The following is an 18,367-nucleotide window of genomic DNA, read 5'->3' as shown; positions in this document are numbered from 1 at the left end:
CCCAACACTTGCCCCCAAAGGCAGCTGGCTACTTTGACTATTCAGAAACCTGGCCCTGCTGAAAGGATGCCCCATCTCTGAGCGAGAAGAGCTTGTCTTGGGGCTGAGGCAGAGGATGAAACTCAGAAAAACAGTCAAGGTTGATTTGATTTCCCTTGGAAATAATCAGAATGGGGAGGTTTCCCCATTAAGAGAACTTGTAGACATACTTGGCTTTGGGAGAGTGACTCATCTCTAGGAAAACCCATTCCTTTCCAGGAGCCCCCCTATAGTCTCTGTTTCCCCCTTTTTTATATGGCAAATCTAAAATGGTTAGCACTCCCACACACTATTTCTTCAGTATCTCTGAAGATTGTTCAGCCCTGCTCAGGGCTTCCCCAATGATAAAAATATTATTCTGCATATTCCCAGACAGTGAGTGGAATAGGAGGCTCCTAATGTGACTGCCCGGTGCATTGACATTCACATTTAGTGCATACAGGCAAGTCGTTTCAGAGGGAGGAAGCCTGGTTTCTTCTGTGATGCCCTGAGACAGTCCTGTATCTCCTGCTGCGGCTCCTGACAGATCTTATAAAAGATCGTAAATTACTATCTGTTGAAATATATGAATTTAATGGATTCCATTAATGCACACCTGCACAGAAGAGATTTCAGGAGCCCAAAGATATGATCAGTCAAACAGCTTTAATAGTTATTAATTACAGAAGCGGACTATTTATCCCCTGCCTACATAGAAACCTGCAAGTAGTGTAATACTCACACTTCAAGGCTTTCTGGCTGGAAGAAGGAAATGGGCTTTGGTTGAAAGGATCAAACACTTATTTCAGCTAATGCATTTCCATGCTGGGAATTTTTTATTTATTTATGAGAGAGAGGTCACTACTTTTGTATGTGAATTTTAAGTAGATTAATTTTATGAAGTGTGGATTTGTGTGTTTTTTTTTAAACAGATTAATTAAAACAGACTTTAACCAGCATTTAATATAGGCTACTTTTTTTTTAACCTCTAAGTGCATAAAAATCAAAATGTTTAGATAAAAACCTAAACTAACCATTCAGGGAAGTTCACAACAAAGTGTCATACGTAGTCTTGATGATACATTGGTTGAAGTAGTTAAGCAGGGTGGTGTACATGAGGTTTCCATAAATAACAGCTTTGACCTAGTCATCCATGCACTAGGGACAAAGATCTCACAGTCTTTACCTAACAAGAATCTTAATAATGGCAGAAGTTAATTTTTACCACCTGCTAGATGTCTCATAACAACTCTCTAAAGTAGATACCATCATTATCTCCATTTTCTAGATAAAGAAATCATGGCAAAGGAAGGTGAGGGGTCTTACCTTTGATCCCACACCTAGTATTTGAATATGAGCTGCCTATTGCCTGATGCCATGCCCTTAACCACTATGCAGTACTCCTTTCCAACCATTCAAAAAGACTGCCACGTGTAATCCTACTTTGGTCTCAGGAATGATGATTTTATCTAGCTGAATGCACACTTTATGACTCCAGATATGCAGAGGCACACGCACTAGAGTAGGAGAGATCCCTTTCCAATGCAAACTGGGTGTCTAGTTGGCAAAGTCTGATGACAGAAACAAGTGGGTCAAGAAACCTGTCCAACTACTGAATTATCAAAGGCACTGCTGCTCTCTAATAATGGAACTGGAAATGTGGCTGTAGTCTGGGAGAATGAGGTCTGTCCTCAACACTCAGCACCAGGGGCAGAGGTGGGCCAGTGCTATGTAAAGTCCTGCATGACGTGTCCCATATCTGCATATTTGACTATGACTGTGCCTTTTGAACTTACTTTTCAAAAATATTTGATGTGATTTACCCTCCGAGCAAGCTATATACTGTGAACACATTCTGCGTCTGAGTTACTGCATTTTCACAGGGTGTAGACAGTGCTATGCATGTGGGTAATAGTCTATATGGGCTTACTCAACCAACAGTGGAGACAGATTTTGGTTTATAGGCCTTTGTTTTGCTATCTCTCCAAATACTTCTCTTATTATTTAAGGTCCTATGTAGTCCTACTTCTTCTATGAAACCTTTAAGGACAACAGTAATCCACCCTATTCTCTCTGTTTCTGAATATACACAAATTTATACTGTTGACTGACCAGTCCCAAAATTAGCAAACATTTATTGAGCACTTACCAAATACCAAGCACTACTCTAAATACCTTTTGTGTATCTGAACTTTTAATAATCAAAACAAAACTCTAAAGAGATACCATTATCCCTATTTTACAAGAAGAGGAAATAAAGGCACAGAGACCTAGTTGTGAAGTTCGAAGTGATAGTCTGGATTTAGAACCTGAGCGCTTTACTACCAATATATTTCCTCCCAAAGGCCAGAGGACTTTTGAGGGCTTCTAGTTAGCTGGAGCGGCTAATTGGAGATATGGACTTTGAGAAAGATAACACTTTGAATAGGTTTAAAAGGGAAGGGGATGATAGAATTGTGTGGGTAGCTGAAAGTTTGTTTTGTATTTAAGATGTGGCCCTTATGCATCTTTAAATGCTGATAGATTAGAAACAAGGCAGAGGCTGAAGATACAGAAGTGAGGTTGGTAATAATTTAGAAGAATGTGGTTCCTCCATTCATCCATGCACTAGGGACAAAGATCTCATCATCTTTACCTAATAAGAATCATAATAATGACAGAGGGAATAACTGCTTTGACCCAGGAGGTCATGCTCACTTATGTGGACCACAGCAAAGATCTCCCATTTCTTATTCACCAACTGCCACAATCCCTTCCTAAAGGAGAAAGCTGCTCATGTCACTCCCTGGCTTAGAATCTTCAAAGGTTTTCTCATTGCTCACATAGTAAAGTCCAAATTTCCCCATATGACTCTAAAACTCGATCATGATTTGTTCTTGTATAGTTTGGTTTCATAATTTACTCAGTAAGTAGATCATCCCCTCCTCTGACCCATTCTGCACTGAGCTACTTTAAGTTCTCCATTCTCTTCAGCTAAGGAAGCTATTCTCCCTGCTGTCTGCCTGTAAAATCACTCATATTTTAGCAATCACCTCGAATGCCACCTCCTTCATAAAGTCTTTTATTTCTCCCTAGGCAGAATTAAACATTCCCTTTTGTGTCTCCCTGTGTATGATACATATACTTCTATCATAACAGCTGTAATATTTTATTGCTCTGATGTGTTTACATGACTGGCTTTCCCTACAAATTTTGAAAGGTGCTTGGGAGCAAGGACAAATTGATTAGCCTCAATGCTCTCATAGGTAGCTAGCACATAGTAGGTACCCAGAAATTAGTTGTAAATGAATGAGTATTCAAAGAAATGTAGGAAATATTTTCTTCAATGATTCAGGGAGAGAAAAATATGATGAAGACATTTTTCCTCCTCTAAAGAGCTGAAATAATGTATCTGGTTTATAAACAAATCATTCTTCTTTCAAGAAGAGCCTGGTAACTGTCTCAATAAGTGAAGGACATATATTAGAAAGGTATTACACTTGCTGTTGACATTTCATTTCCTGTCTTTTTTATGTGCCCATACAACTGCAATAACCTCACTCCTACAATCCCGGTGATTGGGGGGAAAAAACAAACACATTTCTATGCATAAAGTTCATTTGTGTATCTTTGTGTATAAGGATGACTTAGAGTAGGTGGATATGGATGATGTGGTTGCTGGTTATAACTGTGAGGTGCCCAGCCTCACCATTGTTGGCCTAAGTGTGTTCACAGAAGTCATTGAATGAGTTTCGTGTTGCACCAGGCAGGATTACATTTATAAGAATAGTATGCCTGTTTGCATTATACTATTGGTGGTGCATTGTGATTGCTTTTAATTTGACCAGAAATTTAATCTTGTGGAGGAGGCCAAAATGATAATACTATCCATTTCATGGCTGTTAAAGTAAAAAAAGATGGTTAGTGATGGAGCCCAAACCAGCACCTAGCAATTCTGACCCCCTATTCTGCTTTGTGCAACATGACATTCCACTGGAAGCTACATTGGGAGGGAGTACCACTGACAAATTCAGACCATGGTATAGATAGAAAATATTTCTTGGCTTAATGTAATGAAGAAAGACTTGCTTATTTCTAATGTTCCTACCCCTAAACTATATGAGTAGAGAACATTTTTGTATGTCTGCCTACTTGCAAATTTATTGTCATCTTCATCATTGACATCCTATCATCTATTTTATAATTTTCATAATTACTACAACAATCTCATATCACCTCAGCTTTTCACAAAAGCCTAGTGAGTTAAAATTATATTATAGTTGCCATTTTTCACAAGAAAGCATTGAGTTTTAGATTTGGTAAAGTATTCAGCTAGTAAGTGGCATGGCTTGGATTTGATGCCAGGTATAATGAATTATTACATGATGATTGAATACCTGCTGGGTAGGTATCAGACTTTGCTATGTGAGCCTCATAGCTCTTTTATGACATTGCCTCCATGGCATAAGGAGACCTCTTTAAGGCCTAAAGCATACAGTCTTAGCAATATCTCTTTGTTGCACATCTATTATAGGCAAGCATATGCCAGGCACCATAAGAAATACCAGGAAAAAGAAGTATCTTAAGATAATCCTTATCTTAAGACACTTACTAGTATGTGTTGTTGGAGTAATAAAACTGGAAAAAAAAAGAGATTTTCAAAAACAAAGGTTTCTATGCCAAGAAAAAATATATACTATTGAAATATATATAGCAAGAACTATTAAAGTTCTTGAACTCTGGGAATCAATGAAATTGTACAAAGCTGATTAAGCTTCTTGTGGGTTTAAGATGTTCCCATAGCTTCTTATTGCCTAAAGTATGAAATCCAAAATAAACTCCAGGCTTCTATATCCTGGCCTCTCTACCATCCCAGCCTCATCCTGCACCATGAGTAGGCTCTAGCTATGCAGCATTTCTTACATTTCCCTAATCATGGCACATAGGACACATTTTTTTTCATAGTCTGTGTCATTACATATTCTGTTTACTTTTCCTGCAATGGTCTGTTCTTGACCTTGTCTTTTTCAGAAATCCCAGCCTAAGTGTTACCTTCTCAAAGATACCCTCCAGCAATCTCCAGGAAAATTTGTCTCTCTTTTTATGTGCCAAAATACATTATTTCTCTGTCCACCATCGAGATATTGTTTATCTACCTGATTCTCCTACTAGAATATGAGCTACTTGAGACCAGGGATTATAACTTACTTGATCTCTATACTTGAACACTGAACCCAATATTGGTCATATGTTTGTTGAGTGAATAATGAATAGATCCTATAGATTGTAGAGGGCAACTTTTTCATTGAACCAAACAGACTTTTTTCTATATTAGCCCTTAAAGACAGTCATTTCTCCTTTATTTTAAACCCTGGGGTTGCTACTGTTTCAAAACAAATGATAAACCCAAATTACTTTTGTAGTTTAACCATTACAATCACATACATGACACTCTTTGAGATAATTAAACACAGTAATCATACTCTTTCTAAGTTCTTTCTTATCTAGAATAAATAACCATTGTTCATTCAATTACTTCAGGAATGGCATAGGTACACACAGTTTGCTTCGTCATTCTCTAGTTTCGAAGAACTTTGTCAGTGTTTCATTTCCAATGGATTTCCTGCAGTCTGCTTGTAACTTTCCTGAGCACTTCTTAGAAACAAGGAGAAAAAAGTCAGAATTGGCCTGGAGCTCAGAGCTGTCTTAACATTGGGAAAGGGCTCAGAGGAGTCTTCTAAAAGTGAGAAGGGTAGATTATTATATTGCATTATTAATATGCAATGGATATGCATTTATTCATGTATGGTTGGCTCTACCTTTTCAACATTAAATTACTTTCTACCTTATGAAAACTTAGTTCCAAATGCTGTTCTGAAGTGCAAATTGTCCAGGGAGAAAAGATGGTTCTGTTAGGTTCAGAGACCAGCCCCAGGTAAAATACTGAAGCAGATGAAGATTTTTCTTGGTATCTTTCCATCCTAAATGAAAAAGAAAAGAACAAAAATAAAGAAAGTTCACTCTGCCAAGGGATCAGTGCTCTCATTTTCTATCTGTTGCCCATAGTTGCTATTGTAGACACACACCAACAATGGCATTGTCCCTTATACTCTTTTTTAGGGTATGGATGAACTTAGGCATGTGCTGCTGTAATAAACAATTCCAGGTCTCAGTGGCTTAATGCATTAAAAATTATTTTAAAAAATTTATTTCTTGCTCACACAAATCTATCACAAGTCCAACAACTCCACAAAACAACTCTCCTCCAAGGGCACCTGAGCAACTCAGGCCGCTTCCATCTTTCTTTCAGCCACCCCAACACCCAGGCTCCACAGTCACCCCAAAGGGGAAGAGAGGCTACAGGGCTGCCTACCAGCTTTCAGTGCTTTGGCCTGGAGGGAGATTTATCACTTCCATTCACAGTTTTGGGGAAGAACTAGTCCCCTGGCTTTACCTAGTCATAAGGAGGCTGGGAAATGTGGGAGGATTTGTACATATTTAGTGAGCAGTAACTATCTATGCCCCACTCCTGATCCCCAGCCTGGGCTACCACAGAGCTGGGAGGAAAGTAACGCTAAAAGGAATGCTTTCAAATTTAAATTCTATGTAGCCATCTTTTCTGGTAGAGCCAGGGCGAGCAATCAAATCAATCGATTACTTCGATTGCCTTCATAAGCTAATGTGTTTCTCAACATCTTAAACAGATTGTGGTATTTTTCACTATTACCGGTTGACATGCGTTTGCCCCAAATTCATACATTGAAACCCCACATCCCAGTACCACAGAATGTGGCTGTTTCAAGATAGGGATTTTAAAGATGTGATTAAGTTCAAATAAGTGAGTGGGCCCAAGACAGTGTGATGTTTCTCTCTCACCTCTCTCTCTCTCTCTCTCTCTCTCTCTCTCTCTCTCTCTCTCTCTCTCTCTCTCTCAAAAAACAACAACAATATATCCTCAGGTGAGGATTTAAAAAATAGAAGGAAAAACTGGGGTCACTTAAAATATAAAAATACAAATATATTTTAAGGGACTTAGACTGCATCATAGATTGCTGTGTGTGTGTGTGAACCCTCCAGGGTACTGTGATGGTTACAATACATTGGATAACCACTGATGCTCCATTGTTTCATCAGACAGGAGTCTAGATAGTGCTGTGAAGGTATTTTGTAGATGTGCTTAACATTTACAATCAGTTGACTTTAAGGAAAGGAAATTACCTTCAGTAATGTCTGTGGGTCTCATCCAATCAGATGAATGCCTTAAGAGTAAAACACCTTAATGCCTTAAGATTTCCCAGAGAAAAAGGAATTCTGCCTCAATATTGTAAAATCAAAACACTGTCTGAGTTTCCAGTCTGTTAGCCTGCCCTCCGGACTTCACCCTTCACCTTTCCCAACTCCCACAGTTGTATGAGCTACAGAATTCCTTAAATTCTGTCTCTATCTATCTATCTATCTATCTATCTATCTATCTATCTATCTATCTATCATCTCCATCTACCTATTATCTATTATCTATCTATTATTTATACATATTTATCTCATATTGGTTATGTTTCTCATATTGGGGACCTTGACTGAAACATGAAGGAAGAGAGAAGGGAAGAGGCAATCTTCCATCCACTGCCCAGAGAGCACAGCTAATTATATCCTTACCTCTCTAGCTAACACCTAAAATTGATTTAAATTGTTTTTCGTAAATGATGAGGATCCATTTCCAAAACATAATTTTTCACAGAAAATCCCTTCTTTTCTGCACAGAACTCTTTGCTGCATCAAATATTTACTTTTGTCTTAAACTGCTACTTGAATCTTTCATTATTTAGATTTTCACATTTACACCCTCTCACTCTAAGCATATGGATGTCATGCATAACCCACCCCTCACCCCAACCCCATCCCCAGCCCGGTTCTTGGAGCTGCATGTGTGAGGATTAGATTGGAGAAGAAGGCTTGATCCGGAATGTGAGCCCCGGGACGCCCTGGAGCTCTCCCTGAGCAGAGCCCGGCCCCGGGCAGTACTGGAACCTGCTCTCCCTGCTCCTCACCACAGAGGCCTCTGAGGCCTCCAGGGCCCCACTGCAGAACAGGAACACCCATCTGTCTAGGTGTAACGCAGAACCACTTCCCTGTTTCCCATGAGTGCCCTCATCTCGCTCTGCGCGGAATAAGTGATATGACTGACAACCGAGAAGCTCGCCCAATCCATTTCCACAGACACTTCAATTTGGACTACAGTATAATCATACCCCAGATCAGATTGAGCAGCTTCTTGTCTCTCAAACAGTGAATATGCAGACACAAAAATGATCAATTTAGCATATGTTCTTTGTCTGTCTTTGCCTTTGTTTGCAAACTTCTCAGAGGCAAATGTGCTAAGAAAATTTGTAGCAAAGGGTGCCTAGATCAGGAGATAAGAACTGTCTCTATTTTTAAAAATAGATTCTTCATCCCACATGTCATACCAAGGCATTGTGAAAAAGCAACTTACATTGCAATGCATAGTGAATTAAAAGATTTTTTGTTGTTGTTGCCAGTGTTCAAATCCTTATGCAAAGTTATCGCTACATATGTTTTCTAGAATCCTCTTTATTTTGCATTGGTTAAGTTCTGCTTCTCTCCTATTATAAGAATGTAGTCTCTGCGTTTCAAAATACCACAGTATGGGGATCAGAGAATGGTCTTTTCCAACTAATGGTTCCATGGAGAAAGTTTTGTGTGGGTGGAATGCTAGGAGAGAGAAAGGGTTTGAGCTAGTTGTGTCCTAAACACTTTACTGCCTCCTTCAAAAGTTCTACTGTCAGATTCCTTATCAGGACCAAGTTTAATGTCCTTGCTTGTCAAAGAGCAAAAATAACAATATTGTCTTGGTTTCAAAAACTGGATGAAAATAAGTCAGATATCTGTACGATTAGTTCATGTCTTATTTAGATCCGAGTCTGAAACAGAATTTCAATGACAGTCATATCTCTAAGACATTCCCATAGAACAAACAAAGAGGGCAGAGCTCGAAGAAAGCTTCAACAGGTGACAGAGAAATTTAGAAGTAAAAGTTATCAGAACTGAATTTGCCCATGAAGCAATGTACCTGTTAGCATAGAGAACGTTTTCAGTAAATGCTACAGCGTTCCCCCCACACCCTCCTTCCCACCTCTCAATTCCTGTCTATTCATCAAGAACATCTGAGGTTTCTCCTGAGCATTGCAGGAACTAACCTCTTTGGATAGGGTCATCCATTCATTTAGCAAATATTTATTGAAGGCTTAGTACCCAAGGCTGAGTTTTACAAATCCAGACTGCATTCCATTCTAGCATAGGTCTTTTCTAATGGTTCCTCATGTGCCTTTATGGAATACATTCTCCCTGGAGGGAGGATCTCATGTTTTCTGGAACTCTGAGACTTTACCGTAAGGATCATTATCCACATCTGTAGTTTTAACTCTTTTTTCCAGAGTCTGGGGCCACTTGTACTCCAGGAGAAACTAGAAATGGGCAAATCCCCACTGGCTCACCAGGAATCAACACAGTTATACCTTAAAATTTCAAGATCTTTTTCATTTGATGATTCATTGAGGGTCTGCCCTGTCCCAGCCATGAGGATAGAGCTGGACCTACAGAAAGGGAAAATGCATACCCATTTCCCATCCAGCAGTGTCTAATTAGGAGACAGAGAAGTAAGATTGTGATTATAAAAATGTGAGAGGCAATAGGGAGCAAGGAAACTCTAATTTCCCTGGTAGTATGAGAGGCAGAAGAAACTGAGTCTGTTCAGAAAACACTGATTGTTTTCCTGTTGAGTCCTAATAGAGATGAGTCCTCATACTGCCAGATAGCACTGAAATTCACTACTTCCTCCCTGGCTGTGAAGATCCATACCAACCCTCTGTCTCTTGCTTCTGTCCTTTGCTTCTTCCATTTTCACCTTATTGTATCAGTTTGGATCCTAAACTTTGTTTGGACTATTAGCTAGTGCTTCTTGTATTCAGTTTAAATATTCCCTAGTACAGTGGTCGGTCAGTCAACAGAGCCAAATATCAACAGTACAACAATTGAAATTTCTTTTGAGAGCCAAATTTTTTAAACTTAAACTATATAGGTAGGTACATTGTTATTAACTTAATTAGGGTACTCCTAAGGCTTAGGAAGAGCCACCCTCAAGGGACCAAAGAGCCACATGTGGCTCGCGAGCCGCAGTTTGCCGACCACGGCCCTAGTAGAATGATCTTCTGGCTCACATTCATGTTCCAATGTGTCTGCCAGTTTCATGTCACATGTCTGATGGGTGTTTTATTTATTTTTTTAACCTTTCAAGATTTCATGGGTCATCCTATTGCCACTTGAGCTGATAGTAAGCCTTTGGCCCCAGCATGTATTAAATAAAATATATATCTTTTTATATTATTATCTTACAAAGTGGAAAGTTGCCCAGAATTTGAATCCTAGGCTGCTTATCTTCTTTTGCAATCCATCTTTATATGTCAGGAGAGATATGTAAGAAAGAACACTTAAGGCGATCATATATTATTAAGCTTCAATATTAGCCTCCAAACTGAAGTTAAACTTTTATTCTCTTGCACCAGGTAAGCCCTCAAAGGCATCATTTGTTTTTCTAACTAAGCTAAAGTTAAGCTTATGGGATAACTGAATGTCCTAGTCCAAAGAAACACCATCCCTTTGTTTCATTTGGCACCCAGAAGGCTAGAGTAACCTAATGTGAAAGATACCCAGTATCCATTGCAGCACATTCATGTCAAGAGATCGGAAAAAGAAAAAAAATGAATAAAAAAATTATGAAAGAAAAACACAATGCACAAAGAATTAAAGAGATAAAAGGAGAAATTAGCTTGTCTTAGTCTTCATATTAATATGTTTAGTTGAATATGGTCATTTAGAGACACTTAAAATTAATTTAATTACTAATACATATCATAATCTTTATGCTGCAAAAGAAGACTACATGTGTAAGTAAGTATCTTAGGAAAGAGGGCTTAGTAGAGGGAAGAGGAAGGGAGAAAAACAAAGAAACATTGTGTTCCTCCCAAACCCATGTGACATTTCCCTCAAGCTACTGCTTAGGTACTGGCATGGCCACTGATGTCCCTCCTACTTCATGTGGCACCTCAATCCCTAAGATAGAACAGAGAACCTGGAGAACAGGACAACTTCTGAATAATCAATGCACTCTAAAAATCTGAAATCTCATACCCTCACAAGGTACCTTCTCTCAAGGTCTATTTTACTTCATTTACCCAGAGATCAGAAAATAATCTATGATGTTCATCCTTGAATTTTTTACTTTGGAAAGGTAATGGTATATTTTAGAAAAAATTTAAATGAAAATGCTTTAAAATATTTGGATACTTGAATAGTAAATCTTAGTTATCTGGACAACGTCTATGACTGAAATCTTCTCAATATAAATAAATATTGGTTTGAATTTTTAAAATAGATTATTTATATTGTATTAAATGCATGTTGTTGCCTTGTTTAATACTATTATAATAGTAATTAATATCTTTCATAGCATGCATGTAATGCTAACACCTCAGCCAACTGAAGCCAAGACCTTCCAGGGCAGGAGATGGGGTGTCAATTAGATGGTCCAGTCATTAGGAGCTTGCCCAAAACATGGCTCACCACTTTTTGGGGAAATTACCTAAATATGTTTGGTCAGATTTGCTTATGTACAAAACAATTGTAATTCTTATAGTATCTAATTCATGGTTATTATAAAGATTAAGTGAAATAATGTACATAAACTGTTTAGAATGGTGCTTAGCACATAGGAAAACTTAATAAACATTAGCAGTTTTGTTGGATTTGACCCTGAGGCATGCAACTAGCAGCCTCCATTGTGATGCTGGAAGATGTATCATTATCTCAGGCTTGATTTAGGCCAATGTCCATATCTGAGAGTGCCCAGCAGCCCTGCCTGCTGGGGCACATACCGGAGGCTTCAGGCAGAGGAAATAATGACAATCAGGTGGATGGCAGCGGTACTGATCCAGATGGTCCTTTGGCAAAGGGTCTTATCCATGGCTAGAAACTGAGGTGATGGGGTCCAACCCCCAGAGGATGATAATGAAATGCTAAATAGGAATCCAAAGTGAATATGATGATGCTTAGGGGAAGGCTGTGGCTTGGTCAACAAACAGATGTCTGAGGTTCACGCTACAAACACCCAAGTACTGGGCCATTGGCAGTGGAAGGCAATCCCACTCCTCACTGTGTCTTCATGATGATGCTATAATGTTCTCAGTTTGGGGGGCCAAGACTGGCTCAAAGAATGGATTAGGCTAGAACTGCATTTTGAATTGTCTGCAGGTGAGTAGGTTGGAAAAAAGACACTTTAGAGCACATAGTGGTATATTCCAAATATTATCTCATATCCCTCTCAGTTCAAAACTGTCAAGGTTGAGATTCAGAATATTATCCCCAAAGCTTGACATTTTTAAGTGATGGAGCCAGACATAGGACCTTAGTCCTCTCTTCCAGTGTGGCCAGTTGGTTCTCCTTTTAGTAGTGATGCTTCCACAACTGTGGTTTTATGTATGTTGAACCTCTAGTAGGAATATAAAGTGGACAATATATTGGACTACTTGTATATAGCCAAGGTTGCTGCACAACAGTCTTCATAAATGATTATTGATTAATTTATAGATTGTTTTATAAAGTCTAATTACCTCATATAACTGTGCCTGTGCCCACTTGTGCATGTAGTAATTATTGCTTATAGAGAATGGTGATATTTAAAAATGTAAAATGTAAAGATTAGGTTGTAATTGTAGGGTAATAGAAGCCAAGTATACTGTGCTGACAATGCTCTCCAAATGTGTATATATTTATATACATTTGGGGTGACATTGGTTAATAAAATTATGTAGGTTTCAAGTATACAATTCTATGATATGGATATTGTATTGTGTGTCCATCACCCAAAGTCAAATCTCCTTTCATCGCCATACACTTGATACCGCTACCTCTATTTTTTTAACTCTTTAATTTAGTCCATGTTTTGTTTCTAGATGTGTAAATTACTCTGCATGCCTCATTAAGTTCTGATGGCCTTATAGAAAGAAAACAGTCATGTATTAAATGTCTAGCAAGAAACATAAAAATTTAAACCCCCAAGGAGGTAAAACAGGCACACTGTGAAGATTGTTTTAGATTAAAATATGATAGATCCATGGTCTAAGCTTGGATTAGGCATGGTTCTTGTTGCAGACAACAGAACTCACTTCCTCTAGTTTAGGTAGAAAGAGACTCTAGCTTCCAGAATCACCTTGGGGTGTTTTATCTCTTCCTTTGGCAGGTAGTTATTGAAACAGGAAGCCTTGATCAATGCTGTTTCCTACCTCATCAAATCTACTTTGATCTGACCTAGCAAATGGGTTCACTAAACAATTTCACACACCCCCACCAGTAATTCAATTACAAACCTTTTCTTTTCATTTCTTTTTTCTTTCCTTTTCTTTATTTCTTTCTTTTCTTTTCTTTTCTTTTTTTTTTAAGGAGTACTTGATTGGTAGAATCCAGCTGCAAGGGGAAACAGAAAGTACAGCTTTATTTATTTTTTATTATCATTTTGTAACTGGGAAAGTAGAATTTGCATTATTTAGAAACAATCAAACTATTGAGTGGTATTTTGAATAGCCCCAAATGTGGAATAGCTACTTCAGATGTCAAAGGAATATGCAGATATTAAGAATGTTTTATGATCTGTGTTTTATTTTATGCTCAACAGAACATCCTCTAAAAGTTCATTTCTGGCCTTCTCTTAGGTTGGACTAAATAGAATAGACTGTGTCATCTCTAAAATCTGGATGGAAGTTTTTGATGATAGAAAACCAACTCTTACATTATTATTTTATTGTTGAATATCTCCAAAAAGTGCCCTCGGAGAATCAGGCATCTGGATGTGAGTCACCCTAAAGTTTCCACTTCTGAAACCTGATAATGTCATAAATTCTAGAATTGTGGTTTTGATTGTAATTAAGGAAGTACAGTAAGCTGAAAAGAAACATGCAGTCCAAATCCTTTCTTACCTTTATTGTTTTAGTACTTGAGAATATTACCATACGTATATACAAACACATATAGTAACTCTTTAGTTACTTTATCAAACTATCATTTGCAAATTATCCACACAATGTGATGCATTGCAAATACAATGCAATAAAGGAAACTGAGCTTTAAAATTTGATGTTAATAAAAGTTTAAAATATAGACTTTGATTAGCCAGTTCTTATTTATTTTAGCCACAAGTCAAGTAGTATATTTAGATCAATGCCCATATTTAGATAAAATTATTTATATCAGTAGTTCTCAGATATGATGTCCAGGATGTGAAGGTAGGTTGGAGGATTGTACTATGACATAATAATGAGGTGAAACTAAGTCAAGGCTGATGTCAAAGAAATGTAGGTAATAAAGGTAAAACATGAATTATATGATGATACCAATATTGATAGTAAACAGGAACAAATATGGCTCTATATATTTTATCAGTCAATATGAAGCAAAAACCAAAAGCATGCTATTTAGACAATTTACAGTGTTAGAAGCAGAGCTGATGGAGGTCCAATATCCACTAGTAAGAGGCTCATCAGTATCACAGTAGTAGATAAGGAAAGGACCAATATAAAATAATGAAGTATCCACACTAAATATGAGATTCCAGGTTCCATAGACAGTAACCATCTGTGTGACTTCTCTATTGTCAACAAGTGGAAAAATCCTCAGGGTGGAGTATAATTTAGGATAAAAATAGGAATGAGGTCTTCTCTTAAAGGCTGGATCTGCTTGGAATGGAAGGAGGGCACAGCAGCAGCAAGACAGAAAGCATTTCTACTACTCTACACACTACCTCTCTTTTCTAAGTATTCTTTCTAAAGCAAATAAAAAAATTTCAAAGTAATGTCTATAGGAAAGCTCTGAGAAAGGACAAGGTCCATCTTTAGAATGTCTCTCCCATAACATGCACTAAAAGAGAAGGGTAAGAAGACAGAGGAATCCTGGTCCAAATTCTCCAAATGAATATCTTACCACTTCCCTTCAGATGGGCCACCCCACTTCATCTGGCAAACGTGCAGGGCTGTTATTTTCCCTTGCTCACAGTCCTTCTTTTTCCAGTCTCACCACAGCCTTCTTGACCCAGCTCACATCGCAGTGATTCTGCTCTTTTCTTATCTAGTTCACATGCTCAAGCTCTACATCTCTGCCAAATTTTTAGAGCATTTAAATAAGTGTCGGCAGCTTACAATTCAGCACTTAATATATCACCTATTCTTTGTTGTTGTTTCTTGTATTGTAATCCTCTTACTCTGCTTAACACAATTGCAAATGATACAAAGCTATGTGAGATAGCTAATCATAGAAAATACAAATTACAATCGTCAGGAGTAATGGATGCCAGACACCATGCTAAAGTTTGATAGGAATAAGTGAGAAGTCTGTCCTTGGCCAAAGACAGTAGTGTGCCATGCACTGTAGAGCATGATTAACTGAATTGTGTGCTCTTTATCTAGATCCATTAAAATATAAGAAAATGGTAATATTCTGTACTTAGAAGCAGAAATGAAGTTGAATATATAGAATAGTAGTAAACATGTTTAAAAACTATTTATATAAAAAGGAACTTTGTCATAGTTCCTTTTTATATAAAAACTGTTTATATAAAAAAGGAACTATGTCTGTCAATAAATTCATAACAAATGAATTTATTAATTCATTTGTCACTCACTCATTATGCATTCCTGATAACCAGACAGGTGCCTCACATTGTGTTGAGTATTAGGAATTTGCAGGTGAAAAAATGTGTTGCTTCTCTCCTCAAGGGCCTCACACACCAGTGTTTCGACTAAGGACTGGTGTACAGTATGAAGAGCAGAAAACAGAGGCATGTTAAAAATGCTAGGTGAGAGCAAAAGCTCAGTATTAATCATCAAGAGGCAAATTATAGTGAATAAGAGGTCCACACAAATTGAGGTTGATTCCAGGATGCTGAGTGTCTAGGGAAAAAAAGGAAGATAGCAATCCCGTGGTCCCCTGGCAGTTAGAGCAGAGGAAGGGTGAAGGATGCTGGTAGATTTCACATAACACATAAGATGAGAAGAATGTTGAGGTTATGGTGTACTATGGGGGACCATGGAAGGAAATGAGTCCTGTAATAAAATATGACACACAAAAAAGAAGAGAAATAAAGAAGAGATAAAGATTATATTTAAATACTTGAAGGACTCGGGTAGGAAAGAAAGGTTAGATTTTTCTCTGAAAACATACACACAGCACAATGGGAGTTGGTGGAAGAATGGTAAAGAGGCAGATTTTGATTGAATAATAAGGAGAATGTTCTAATAGTAAAAGTGGGCCACAATCAAAATATGCCGCTTTGGGAAGGAGAGTCCTTGAGTAAATGGCCCACTCACTATCCAGTTGGAATTTTATTACATCACTAGAGGCCCGGTGCACAAATTCATGCATAGGTGGGGTCTCTTGTGGTGGCCTGCAGAGATCGGGTCCCAGCTCATGACCCCAGCCTCACAGCCCCGCAGCCCCACCTGGCACCCCACCTTGACCTGGCCCACCCCTCACCTGCTCCACCATCCTGCCTGCAGGGTGATCAATTGGGGCCAGCCCCCCCCTCCCCCCAGCTCCCTCAGTGACTGGGAGCTAGGCAGTGGCCCTGCCCCCCATTGCCACAGCTGGTCACCATCTGCGGGGCTATTGGGCCCCCGCTCGCACCCGCCTTGGCCTGGCACCACCTGCTCACCTGCTCCACCATCCTGCCACAGTCACATTTTCATCGGGGCCCATCAGGGCCAGCAGCACCACCACTGCCACCCACTGCCAGCACCATGACACCAACACCCATCCTATTCTGTGCCACCCCCTGGTGGTCAGTGCACATCATAGTGAGCAGTCGAACTCCCAGTCTCATGGTTGAACTCCAGGTTGAATGACCACGGAAGGGAACAATTTGCATATTAGGCTTTTATTATATAGGATGTCTGACATTCTTTCCATAGCTAATAATGATGAACATTTTGAGTATATTTATAGTTTTCTATTTATTTCCACATACTTATGGAGGTTTTAATGTCTTTTAATGTCATTTTAGGTAACATATTTAGCTAGGTATTTTGTAGTTGTAGAATTGGGACATTGAATTGACTTGTGGAAAGACACTAACAGATCAAGTTCAAGGATATGGGGAAGGTAAATCCAAATAGAAGCATCATCCCAGGGGAGGTACAGGCTTTCTAGAAGCCCTCAAGTTTCCCATAAAGACACTGAGGTGCTGTTGCTGCCACTGAGCTACATGAGAAATCAGTCAGGTGCAAGAAGTTTGTGTTTGTTGCTTTCACAGGTGTTTAAGCTCCACCCCTTACCCCTGGGCTGTTGTAGAAACTCTGTAAGGGGAATCTGCTCACCAAATGCAGCTAGTGGTACAGCAACAATAAAGGGTTTACTATTTGAGAAAGAGCATCGAAGGGACATTTCCCTGGGGCAGGATGCCTTCACAGGCTTGGGATGCAGGCTTGGTGATTTCACAGGGATGATGAGCTGGGGTTGCGGGGGTGCTTACAATTGTAAAGGATGCAATCGGCAATCTGACACTAGATCCTAGCCCAGTGATGACGAACTTTTTGAGCTCCGCGTGTCAGCATTTTGAAAAACCCTAACTTAACTCTGCTGCCGTGTCACATATAGAAATTTTTTGATATTTGCAACCATAGTAAAACAAAGATTTATAGTTTTGATATTTATGACTATGGTGATTTACTTATTAAGAATTTGAGACTGATAAGCTACATGGAAGTGGCTGAAGGAGATTATCCTACCCAGTAGAGGTTATGTCTTCCCAGCCCCACTGCTTGCCTTCCCTGGGACTGCCCTGTGTAGGTGGGTCTCCAGGGGTACAGGCTTTGGTGCTTTCCCTGGCGGGCAGACCCCTGGGGATGCGGGCCCAACAAGTACCAAATTTATTGCCAACAGTCTTAGTCCAAGTTCTTCATAAGTAGTACATGGTATTTCTGTAACACTAGAGGGTTTCACTGATTTATTCTCTTCCTTAGTCCTGTTAATCCCTAACTCCAGGGAAAAAATCCCCACCTGGGGAAACAACCTTTCTTGGGGTGGTGGCCTCAGTTAGTTAGAACACATAGCGCTAAGGAGGGGAGCAAACATATTAAGAACAGTACGCCAGGTCCCTTGAAACATACTCTGTGCAGATGTTTCTTCCCTGCAGCGACTGTTGGACCCACCTCCGGCAAAGCCCTTGAGCTGGGGACATGGGCCATGTCCTCAGAATGCTGCCTGGCCTCAGAGGGGCAATGTGTGAAAGGTAGTTCCAAGAATTTGGGGAACT

This window comes from Myotis daubentonii, chromosome 8 (genome assembly GCF_963259705.1).
Source record: "Myotis daubentonii chromosome 8, mMyoDau2.1, whole genome shotgun sequence".
Classification (NCBI taxonomy): Eukaryota; Metazoa; Chordata; class Mammalia; order Chiroptera; family Vespertilionidae; genus Myotis; species Myotis daubentonii.
Note: the sequence above shows the minus strand (reverse complement) of the source record.